This window comes from Aptenodytes patagonicus, chromosome 5, assembly GCF_965638725.1.
Source record: "Aptenodytes patagonicus chromosome 5, bAptPat1.pri.cur, whole genome shotgun sequence".
In the NCBI taxonomy this organism is placed as follows: domain Eukaryota; kingdom Metazoa; phylum Chordata; class Aves; order Sphenisciformes; family Spheniscidae; genus Aptenodytes; species Aptenodytes patagonicus.
In genome coordinates, this window is record NC_134953.1 from 44284065 (window position 1) to 44296465 (window position 12401).

The following is a 12401-nucleotide window of genomic DNA, read 5'->3' on the forward strand; positions in this document are numbered from 1 at the left end:
GGCTGAACCACATACAAAGAAACAGCAGAACTCACAAGTGTCTTCATTATTCTCAGTATCATCATAAGTATTTTATCTATGGTTTGTATAGGAAAGAAGAAATTTTGATTTCATTTGAATGACTGTGAAGTCTCCCACACTTCATAAGACATTAGATCAAAGAATTCTTCTGTCAGACATAATAATTTCAGGAGTATTTAATATAGTTTCTAAAATAACTTGGCGATTGAATAAGGACATTATAATTCATTGAAAAACATCTGTTTCAGTAGATCCTTGCCAGGTACTTTTTTGCTTATCCATGAAGAACTAAGTATTAGGGATGAGATTTTTCCAACCCATATTTTAGTAATCATGTCTGTGGAAATTTCAGAGGATGATTGTGCAAATTCCTTTGTGTGGTTTTGAAAAATCTTAGCCAATACACTTCGGACTGTCTTCTACTATTAGTAAGCTGTATTGGTTCTGGCTGGGATGGAGTTAATTTTCTTCGTAGCAGCCCATATGGAGCTGTTCTTTGGATTTGTGACCAAAACAGTGCTAAAAACACACCAGTGTTTTGGTCATTGCTGAGCAGTGCTTGCACAGTGCCCAGGTTATATTTTTTTTGTGGGGGTGGGGTTTCTCACTGTGCCACCCCAGCGAGTAGGCTGGGGGTGGGCAAGAGGTTGGGAGGGGACACAGCCAGGATAGCTGACCTGAACTGACCAAAGGGATACTCCATATCATCGTCATACTCATCAATAAAAGCTCAGGGAAAGAAAAAAGGAGGGACATTCGTGGTTATGGTGTTTGTGTTCCCAGGTAATAGTTACATGTACTGAAGCCCTGCTTTGCAGGGCATGGCTGGACATCTGTCTGCCAATAGGAAGAAGTGAATGAATACGTTATTATGCTTTGCTTGCGTGCTCAGCTTTGGTTCATCTAATAATCTGTCTTAATCTTGGCCCACTAATTTTTTTTGCTTTTGCTTTTCTGATTCCCTCCCCCATCCTGCTGGCATCCCACTTCTATTCAGTCCACAATGGATATCTCATTCTTCTTTTTTTCCATAGACTTTTTAGAAAACTTTTTTAATTTAGAATAATATTTTATATTTTTTTTTCCTTCATCCAAAACAATACAAAGCTCACATTCATCCAACCAGAATATTTTTTTCTTGAAATTGCTCAGGCTACAGTCTATTAAGGTATGAGATATATTAAAATTTCATGTTTGGCAGTGGAACTGAAACATTTTCTGGAGGGTTTGTAGGTGTTTTGAGGATATTTAAAGATACTTAAGACAGCAGTTATTTTTATCAGCAATAAACAACAAATATCAAATATTTCCCAACAGTGCTTTTATGCACTGCAGACTGTGGTTATTCATATATGTTTTCCAAAGTATTGTGAAGCGAGTTTTTCATGAAACCTTTGAAGATTCAAACCCTACTACTCATAATTACATTACTGCACTTCTTTATTACCACAGAAGCCAGCAACGTTTTTAATTTCAGTATTGTTTAAGTCATTTTCTGGCTTTCAGGATGATAACCTCTTTTTTTTTTTTCTGTAGATGAATTTCAGAATCTAGTGGATGGATAATTAGGTGAGCAGATGAAAATTAAAGGTTTAAAGGATGCTCTTTATAGCAATTCTCCCCTTGGACTCATGTTATTCCAATGTTTATCCTCCATATTTCCTGTCCTTCCTTCTGTTGATGTGTGTTTTGTTCAAAGAGCAGCAGTTACCATGGTTCCCTACCGCTCCACATGGCAGAAGGGAATAAAGGAGAGGAAATTCAGGCAGCATTCATTCAACTAAGGGGAGCATGTTTACCCTACTCCGCTCTTCACAGATCCTTAACTAGAGGGGATTTGTTGCGTTCGAACATGGCCAGACATTATGGGATCTCCAAGCCCATCATTCTGGAAAAGGCTGTTAAGATTTCTGTTTTCTTCCTGACTACATGAGATAAGACTGTATATTCTCTTTGACATTTTTATCTACATTTACTATATTTCAGTGTACTTGTGTCCTGGTTTCGGCAGGGATAGAGTTAATTTCCTTCCTAGTAGCTGGTACAATGCTGTGTTTTGGATTTAGGGTGAGAATAATTTTGATAACACAACAATGTTTTAGTTGTTGCTAGGTAATGCTTACACTAGTCAAGGACTTTTCAGCTTCCCGTGCTCTACTGACTGAGAAGGCTGCAGGTGCACAAGAAGCTGGGAGGGGGGCACAGCCGGGATGGCTGACCCCAACTGGCCAAAGGGTTATTCCTTACCATGTGAGGTCATGCTTAGTATATAAAGTTGGGGGAAGAAGGAAGGGGGGGGACACGTTTGGAGTGATGGTGTTTGTCTTCCCAAGTAACCATGATGATTGATGGAGCCCTGCTTTCCTGGAGATGGCTGAACACCTGCCTGCCCATGGGAAGTAGTGAATGAATTCCTTGTTTTGTTTTGCTTGCGTGCGCAGCTTTTGCTTTATCTATTAAACTGTCTTTATCTCAACCCATGAGTTTTCTCACTTTTACCCTTCCGATTCTCTCCCCCATCCCACTGGGGGGGAGTGAGCGAGTGGCTGTGTGGTGCTTAGTTGCCGGCTGAGGTTAAACCACAACAACTTGATATACAAGCTCAAGTGTGTCTTGTCATGCTTGTGAGTTTTATTCCATTCCAGATAAGAATTTTACATGACAGCAAAAATACAATTTTATTTCTGTAATATATTTCCTCCCCCAAAGAAATTCAGGAAGAAGAACATGATAATAACCACAGAATCATAGAATCATTAAGGTTGGAAAAGACCTCTAAGATCATCGAGTCCAACCGTCAACCCAACACCACCATGCCCACTAAACCATTTCCCTAAGCACCTCATCTACACATCTTTTAAATAATTCCAGGGATAGTGACTCAACCACTTCCACAGGCAGCCTGTTCCAATGTTTAACCACTCTTTCAGTAAAGACATTTCTCCTCATGTCCAATCTAAACCTCCCCTGGTGCAACTTGAGGCCATTTCCTCTCGTCCTATCACTTGTTACTTGGGAGAAAAGACCAACACCCACCTCGCTACAACCTCCTTTCAGGTAGTTGTAGAGAGCGATGAGGTCTCCCCTCAGCCTCCTTTGCTCCAGGCTAAACAGTCCCAGTTCCCTCAGCCGCTCCTCATAAGACTTGTTCTCCAGACCCTTCACCAGCTTCGTTGCCCTTCTCTGGACACGCTCCAGCACCTCGATGTCCTTCTTGCAGTGAGGGGCCCAAAACTGAACACAGCATTCGAGGTGCAGCCTCATCACTGCCGAGTACAGGGGCACAATCACTTCCCTAGTCCTGCTGGCCACACTATTTCTGATACAGAATAGTATGGAGCCAGCTGCAGGCAGATGTCATCTAAAAGTCATGCAAAACACAGAAGAGATTAGATATTTACTTCCATTGGTCTCCACAACAAATTCCCCATTGATTTTAAGGGTCCAGGATTTAATTTTTAAAGTACTAAGTACAATTACGTTATTCTGTGTCTCTTCCCATTGCATTAATGCAGCTGCCATTGCTGCTTTGATTTTCACTGCCAGTCTTCTGAGTTTCTTTTTAATTGGGTTCTTGCAAACTCAGTTTCTAAATACCTTTGAGAATATGGACTTCAGTTCTTTTCCCTTACTGCTGGCAGTTCTGTGCACTGTCAACAGGTCTTAAAAAGATTTTTTTTTAAATGTTGAAGAAATTGTTTATTAAAAGTTTTACAGGCTGGCATCAACCAATCCACAACAGTAATATCCAAAGCCTATCCATACTTCTAAAGAACGCTGATGGTCACTCGATCATTGTACGCTTTTCTCAAGATTTTAATATTCTGAGGATTTTAACATGCTTCTCTGTAGCATGCCTTCTGAGCAGTTACCTCAAATAAGTAAAGCAATCCTAGTATTCAACACTGAGAGATCGGGACTTAAGTCTTCAAATGAAATCAACGCCTACAATCCGGTCTGTGTTTCCAAAAAGAGCTCAGATCAAGGCCTAAGTAAGTAATCTGATTTCTAATGCATTAGGAACCTTAAGCTTTTATGTCTGTCCAGCCCTATGAAGAGGAAAAAAGATTAATACTATAGAGGGGTCTGGTTACAACTATGAGCTTCTGACACCTATGGCTTGATCTAAATGCTACTAGAATCAATTAGAATTTTATCAACTAACTTCAATGGTTTTGGATCAGACACACCAAAGTCAAGGACAAAACTCATTGACTTTGGTGAGGACAGTCTTTTCTTAATGGATTTCATCATGGGTTACAGATAACATGAAGAGTTTTGCTTCTGTGAGATAAAGAATAGAATAGAATAGAATAGAATAGAATAGAATAGAATAGAATAGAATAGTTCAGTTGAAAGGGACTTACTATGATCATCTAGTCCAACTGCTTGACCAATTCAGGGCTGACCAAAAGTTAAAGGATGGTATTAAGGGCATTGTCCAAATGCCTCTTAAACACTGACAGGCATGGGGCATCTACCACCTCTCCAGGAAGCCTGTTCCAGGGTTTGACCACCCTCTCAGTAAAGAAATGCTTCCTAATGTCAAGTCTAAATGTCCCCTGTTGCAGCTTTGAACCATTCCCACATGTCCTGTCACTGGATCCCTGGGAGAAGAGATTAGTACCTCCCTCTCCACTTCCCCTCCTCAGGAAACTGTAGAGAGCAATGAGATAGCCCCTTAGCCTCTTTTTCTCCAAACTAGACAAACCCAGAGTCCTTAGCTGCTCCTCATAGGACATGCCTTCCAGCCCTTTCACCAGCTTGATTGCCCTCCTCTGGATGCATTCAAGTACCTTCACATCCTTCTTAAATTGTGGGGCCCAGAACAGCATACAGTACTCAAGGTGAGGCTGCACCAATGCTAAATACAGTGCAATAATGACCTCTTTTGACTGGCTGGTTATACTGTGTTTGATGCACTCCGGGATGCAGTTTGCCCTCTTGGCTGCCAGGGCACACTGCTGACTCCTATTGAGCCTGCTGCCAACCAGCACCCCCAGATCCCTTTCTGCAGGGCTGCTCTCCAGCCACTCCTCTCCCAGTCTATACTTGTGTCCAGCATTACTCTGTTCAAGGTGCAGAATCTGGCATTTGGACTTGTTAAATTTCATCCCATTAATCATTGCCCAATGCTCTGGTCTCTCTAGATCCCTCTGCAAGGCATCTTGTCCCTTGAGAGAGTCAACAGCACCTCCCAGTTTGGTATCATCAGCAAACTTGCTAATGATGCATTCAACTCCTGCCTCCAGATCATTGATAAATATATTGAACAGAACTGGCCCTAGAATTGAGCCCTGAGGAACACCGCTGGTGACTGCTCACCAGCCAGACGTAGACCCATTCACCACAACCCTTTGAGCCCTGCTGTTCAGCTAGTTCTTCACCCAGCGCACTGAGTACCTGCTCATCTCACAGCTGGACAACTTGTGCAGAAGGATGCTGTGAGGGACAGTATCAAAAACCTTATTAAAATCCAGAAAAAACTACATCCACTGCCTTCACTTCATCCACTAGGCAGGTAAGCTTATCATAGAAGGATATTAAATTAAACAGGACTTTCCCTTTGTGAACCCATGTTGACTGTGCCTGATGATTGCATAGTCCTTTAAATATCTTTTAATAGCACCCAGTATGATCTTCTCCATAATTTTTCCAGGTGCTGAGGTAAGACTCACAGGTCTGTAGTTACCTGGGTCTTCTCTCACGCCCTTGTACACTGGAAAAATGTTGACTAGCTTCTAGTCAGTGAGGACCTCCGCAGATTCCCAAGAGCTTTGGTAGATAATTGAGAGAGGTCCTGCTGTAACATTCCCTAGCTCCTTCAGTACTCTGGGATGAATCCCATCAGGCCCCATGGCCTTGCGAACATTCAACAGATGCAACTGGTCCCTTACAATTTCAGTGCCCACAAATGGAAAGTCACTGCCCCCACACTTATTAATCCTTTCTCTATAGGTGTAGTGTTGCAGAATTTGTCCCATAACCTAGAATATAGTTTCTATTCTAACTGTTTTTTACTTGACCTGATTAAGGAACCACTTTACGCCCGGCTTATTCATTCAAGACAAATGGAGCTTACTAATGTTCAACAAAAACTGCTGACTTAATTTTTCATAATCCTTGTTAAAGTTAAGAGTGAAAGGAAGGAAATCACAGTTTTATATTGTTCACAGCTTGGTATTGATAATATAGTCCAAAGTTTTAGAACCTATCTACATTTCACTGCATCTTCTGCATGTTACATGAATAAGTAGAAAAGCTGTGCCAAAGACTAGAGGAAAGAGAGAAGTTTCATAATAAATACCTGGAGAGAGGCTCCTTTGGACACTTCATCAAGTGTTTATACATCATTATTGGCATGTCTTCTCACGCTTTTTCTGCCTTGATTTTCTTTCTTTGTAGCTGCATGGACACACATATGTAAACACCCCACCCCCCCATCCTTACTGGATGTAGGTATTGACAGTGTTTCATGGCAATGCCTTTTGCTTGAAAGTCAATTTTTCCTCCTCCTTCTGGAAATCTACATCTCCTTTCTTTGATATGGACAATTGTAAGAATATATTCTATGTTCTACCAAAATGAAACTGATTAAGCTAATAAGTCTAACATACTCAGTAGCATTGTTTAATGAATAAAAATCAGATGGATTCCCTGTTAGATTAGAAATCCGTCTAGTAGAACTGACTGCATAGTTCAGTGCTTCATAACAGAACAGAGGAGAGATTAAAGAAGTATTCCCAATTGGGGTTTTTTTTGAGGTTTGGTTGGTTGGTTTTGGTTTTTGTTGTTTGTTTTTTAAATTGAGCAGTAAGGAAAAAACCAATAAGTGTTTAAGGAGATGCACTTTAACTATTATCTATTCTCTTTACATCTTGATGGTTGGCAGAAGAGTATCTGAATTAAAGTCTGCCCCTTGTCACCAACTAATTAGAATTCACCTACAGCAATACAGTACAAAAAAAACCTGCAATAAATTAGAAAGCAGTTGATGAAAAGTGTTCCTTTTCATTTCACAATAAAGCAGCCATGGCAGTAATTAATTTATATTATAGTGTATAATAAAAGTATGCTAATTTTTTTTTTATTTTGGGGCCTAATACTATATATAGTAACTGCAGTTGTATGGCAAGTCACCCATTTTAGGAAATATATAATTTAATGTTAGCCATTTTATAAATAAGTTCATGTTACTTTGCAAGTCGTAACTGCTTAATTAATAAAGTATGCAGAAAAGCTTGAAAAACTTGCCACCTTTTAAATTAGCAGTGTGGGCCAGCTACACTGTAAAGGAAGGCAAGCTGGGAGCTGATGGGGACCCTTTGCTGGAGCTGGGGGATCCCCCTTTGGATCCCACAGCTGGCAGGTCAGAGGCCCTGCCAGAGTCATTCCACAGCATCAGAGTGAGGCAAGAGGCTGTGGCCAGGTACAACTATGAGTTCAAATCATACAGCAATATCATGATGATGTGGCAGGTCATAGTTCAAGCTATAGGACAGGGTTAGGAGCAGGTCCAGTGATTGTTGGACAAGTCCATAGTGACAAGGAAAGGGCTGAGATCAAGCCAGGAGGTCAATCTATAGGGTGAGGTCAAGATCAAGGAACTCCATGGCACAGTCACAGCTGTGGCTGAGCTGAAGACCAGCTCTCTTCCAGCATAGTTCAGGCACAGAACTGAAGGCTGAGGGCTGAGCTCAAACAGAGCTCTTGGGCCCATGGGTATAGGTCCAAGGTGGGGCTGGTCAGGGCCATTAAGGCTCAATAGTGCTCTCAGGGCTCTGACAGGAGTGTCCCCTCCCAGCAAGGGGTGTCCTGACACGCTACAGAGATCTGGGCTCAGAAGGGGCTTGCGTAGAGTGATTTAATTGCTGTGGGTTGTCAGTGGGCTATTTCGGGAGACAAAGCCAGACAACCAGGGGACAGTTTGGAAGGACAGCAAACTATAAAGGGACATGTCATGAAAGACTTAGGCCTGGGGGGGTGGTCTTGGTCTTTTCAACTCTGCTGCTAGCCTACAAACTCAGAACACGCCAAATATGTTAGAAAGAGGCTTCAGAGAAGAAAAGCAATTAATGGCACAGTTTGATAACTTTTCTTTTTCAGATGTCTTTTTATAATTCCTCTTAATGTTCTATAGCATTTGACCCGCTCACTGCCTTCACACTCCAGCAATAAAGTAAATACACTGAAAGATGAGATACAGTTTTGTGCAGTCTCAAGCTTTCATTATATGTTTTTTTTCTTTCAGTACTGGGCATTGTACACTTCTAAGTGTCATAAGAAGTATGAACATGCTTTTGTTTTTATTGTAAAAATATTTTTCCAAACTGGGAGCTAGCTTGCATACTAATGAGAAAATGAATGCATAGATTAAGATACAAGGCGCAACAGACACCCAAGTCACTCTGTAGGATATTGGATGAATTTATTTTTTTCGTGTATGCCTGAGTTCATTGTCTGCAAAACCAGATTGTGTGCTATGATGCCATGTAAATATCTATAGTTGATAGCACCCCTTACTGCAGCATTTTGTTTTGTTACCAAAATAGAATGCCTTCTTCCATCTTTCTGCACACATTGACTCAGTTAGTTGTGAGTTAAGTCATTTTCTGAGACCAGAGTGAATAAAACCAAACTGTATAAAATAAGCAAAGAAGAAAATGTCTAAAAAAGACACATCAAAACTAACAACAGTGCTCAAATAGGACAGGTAGTATTTGCTGTCAGCAATTTTATAAGAGCAGAGGAAAGAAATATGAGAAAGATTAAATAAAGAAAGTACTCATAACAAACAATTGGGTCCCAGGTTAATTCTGCCTTTCATTCAGCAACCTTTTAGAAAAGCAAGAGGTCTGCAGCAGGCTGCTGGGGAGTGTTGTAAATGAAAAACAGGAGACTTAGTAATTCAGAGCTGTCAGCCTTTGTAAAAAGATACTGTATCTGCCCTGTTCAAGAGTGATAGCTATCTTTAGAGCCATTGGGGCTTCTTGTCAGATGAACTTAAACATTTTATGTACATACTCAAATAGAACTATTTTTTCAGGACTTGTTGGTGAATGAAAACTACAAGAACAAATTTCAGTGGCATACTGCAACTTTATTATGTTAACATCCTCCTTGCTAACTAACAGAACTCCATTGTTCACTCTCCCCCGACTAACAGGCATTTGGATACAGTGCAAGGTTGCAAGAGTCAACCTGATAACTACAATCATTGAAACCCCTCTGCAGCCAGCCTTAGTCAGATCATGTTCAAAAAGACACTCCTAGGATCCAAAACTGTGAATCATCACTGTTGTATACTGCAGTGTGAATATTACATTTTGGTAATGCTGCAATCGCTATGAAAAATTGCCCAAGGTATAGTTAACACTAAGTTATAGTGCATTTAGTAAAACACTGACTCTTTCTCACTGATCTTTTAAATTAGATTCTAGAAAAAGGCAGCGCTTTAGAGGCTTGCTCAGATGCAACAAGGTATTGGGAAATTTTGTTTTCTATTTGATTGAATTCAAGCCTGTCTGGATTTAGGCATCAGTCTCTAATAATCTTTCTCTAAATTAGCAGATGCTGTTAGAAAAAATTACTGGTATACATACACAGTAAGAATTGTATTTAGTGCCATTACATAAATTCAGTCTCTAATGCTTTTTAAGGGAGAATAGTCTTACAAGACTAGAAATCAAGTCACAGACTAAAACAGTCCAGCTTAGCTTAGCTGAGTCACTGTTCAAGCTTTGTCAGAAATTGAAATACAGCCCAGTCTGATTTATCCAGATTAAATTTCCCCTTTCCCACTGCTTTTCAAATGTTTAAATCCCTGGAAAAATATAGTATTTAGTTATATTGCTGGCTGGTCAGTCAATGCAAGAGCAACACTTGATACCGTAAAAAATAATTTTAAATGTCTCATAAAAATAAAATTTGTGAATAGATAAACATTTAACAAATGGAAAATAAATCATCCATCTGAAGGCTTGAAAAAGACTCTCAAAGGCTGATGTAAGCAGCATAAAACTTTATAATAAAATGATTATGAATAGCAGACCTTTCAGGCCAAATGCAAAGGAAACACCATTTTTAATTTGATCCATGACAGAAATATAGGATGACCATGATTTAGGTTTGAGCAATGGAAGAAACAGTAAAGAACATGCCAATAAACAAACAAAAAAATAAAGTACTAAAACATTTCTGGAATGAATTGTAAACAAAATAGCTAATAAGTGTACAACTGATGTTCAGCATGAGAAAAGTCAGATATGTAAATTAAGCTCAAAGCACCAGACTTCTTTCTGACATTAATGTATCTTTCCAAGACAGGATCCCTGAGGTGACTGTAAAAGAACCTTGGATTAATTTCCCTTTCTAAAAATAGCAGCAGGGATTAATACTGCCTTGCAAGTGTTCTTCAGGCTAATCAGTAGGCAGGAGCATAGTGGATTGGTACTACTGTATAAATACCAACTAGAGCTGTGTCTGAAATGTATGATATGTATGAGTCACACAGCGAGCAGTCAACTAATATGGTCTTTGTAAGCCACCGTATTTTATATTTGAAAGACCCAGAGGCAGTCTTTGATGTTTGATTTTTTGTTTGTTTGCTTTGTTACAAAATGGCTCCTAAGCACACAGTGACATAGGAATTTAATCTATCAAGTTTCATTTTATCAAAGACGATAAACTTCCGTGCCTTACCTGACAAACATCTTTACTGATTCTGCATGAACATTCACTGTTCACATCCACCAAGCCTGGAACTACTGTTTGAGGGACAGGTCTTCATGAGATGTAAGTCAAAACTTATACACAGTTTCAATTACTATTTATCTAATACTCTATTGATCTTTATGACATTTCAGAGCCTATGATGTGACCTGAAAATAACCTGTAGCAATATGATTACAATACCTCCATACCTCACAAGCATTATCTATAGGCTGCCTCACTACCCTGGGCCTGAAACTGTTCTGCTGAAATTAAAAGGATTCTCTTCATCTATTTCAAAAATAATTGGGTCAGATACCACTACTGCAAAATTAGTTTAAAAATGCTGACATTTTTCCAATTGTGTTCAGGTGGAGAAATGCTTCTAAAGATTTTTTTAAACTTGTCAGTCTCAACTAAGAGTTCAGTGTTGACCTGTTGTCAGACATACTGCTCTTCTTGTCAGATTAGGTCTGTGAGCCACATACATTTCTATGGAAGAAGATTGTGCTGTTCTCACCTTCTTCATTGCTTTACACTGCTTTCGTGAATTATTCATAGTCCTACTTTGCACATAAATGAAAAGGCTAGCCTAAGAACCCATCCTGCAGTCTGGCAAATAATACAACAGTTTGTCTACATAAGTCTGCCTGTCTGATGGAATACTTACATCAATTTATTCCAAGATATTTGCTCTCTTGCATTTCACAGATTTTTGTTTGTTTGTTTGTTTGTTTTCTTAGGACACAGACAAGGGTATGTTACAGACAGCATCATGTGGTACTGTTTATAGGTTTCAGATAATTGTAAGGCAGTGTCTCAGAGTTGCAAATCAGCTAGAAGGAATTTTCCAGTTTCTCCCCAATATCCAAATGTCTTGTGGTGGCCACTTGAACATCATAGCAGGCTATTATCAGACGGAACAGCGAAGATTGGCAGCCTGTGCTTTCTATTGGCCCCAGAGAGAAGTGGTAAATGAAGAGAATTGGGTAAAGCACTGAAGCCACAGGCAAGAAACATCAAGTTTCTAGGCTGGGTTTCCTTTCTTATTGTTTCAGACAAGGCAGCATAAACCATAAATCCTACTCTAGTTCAGCAAGCAAGAATGAGGTTAGATGACAAAGGAAGGTATCAGGGAAGAGAAAAGGTTTCAGAGTAAATAGCTGGCACGGTTAGAGTAGAAATGACGTTTAAATTAGGATTATATATATGCTTTTATATACATATATGCATAGAGAACTGCAAAGATTCTGCAAAGAACTAACTTTAGGGTGAATCTTAAGGAACCATTGAAATATTGCTATTCTCTGCTTTTAAGCAGTTTCAAAGAGGCTTGTGGGTACAAACGGTTGGCTGAGTAAGTTTTAATGATATGAACACTCTGGGTCATGAAGAAATTAATAGCTGTCATGCAAGAAAAGCAGTGATCGGCTTCCTGGCATAAAGATTTATGTTTCCCCAACAAAACCCTAAATGGATTGCTATTAGATACAGCTCTTTCTCATAATTAGATGAGTAGTTCAAGAAGAAAAATTTTGTTTGGGGGGAAGGGGGAGAGAAAAGGGGTAAAGAGTGATGTAATTAGTTATTGGCTGCAATACGTTGTAAAGACATGGCTTAGTCCTACATTCCCAACAGTGTGTAACACGGAACTTGTGATAATGAGGTCC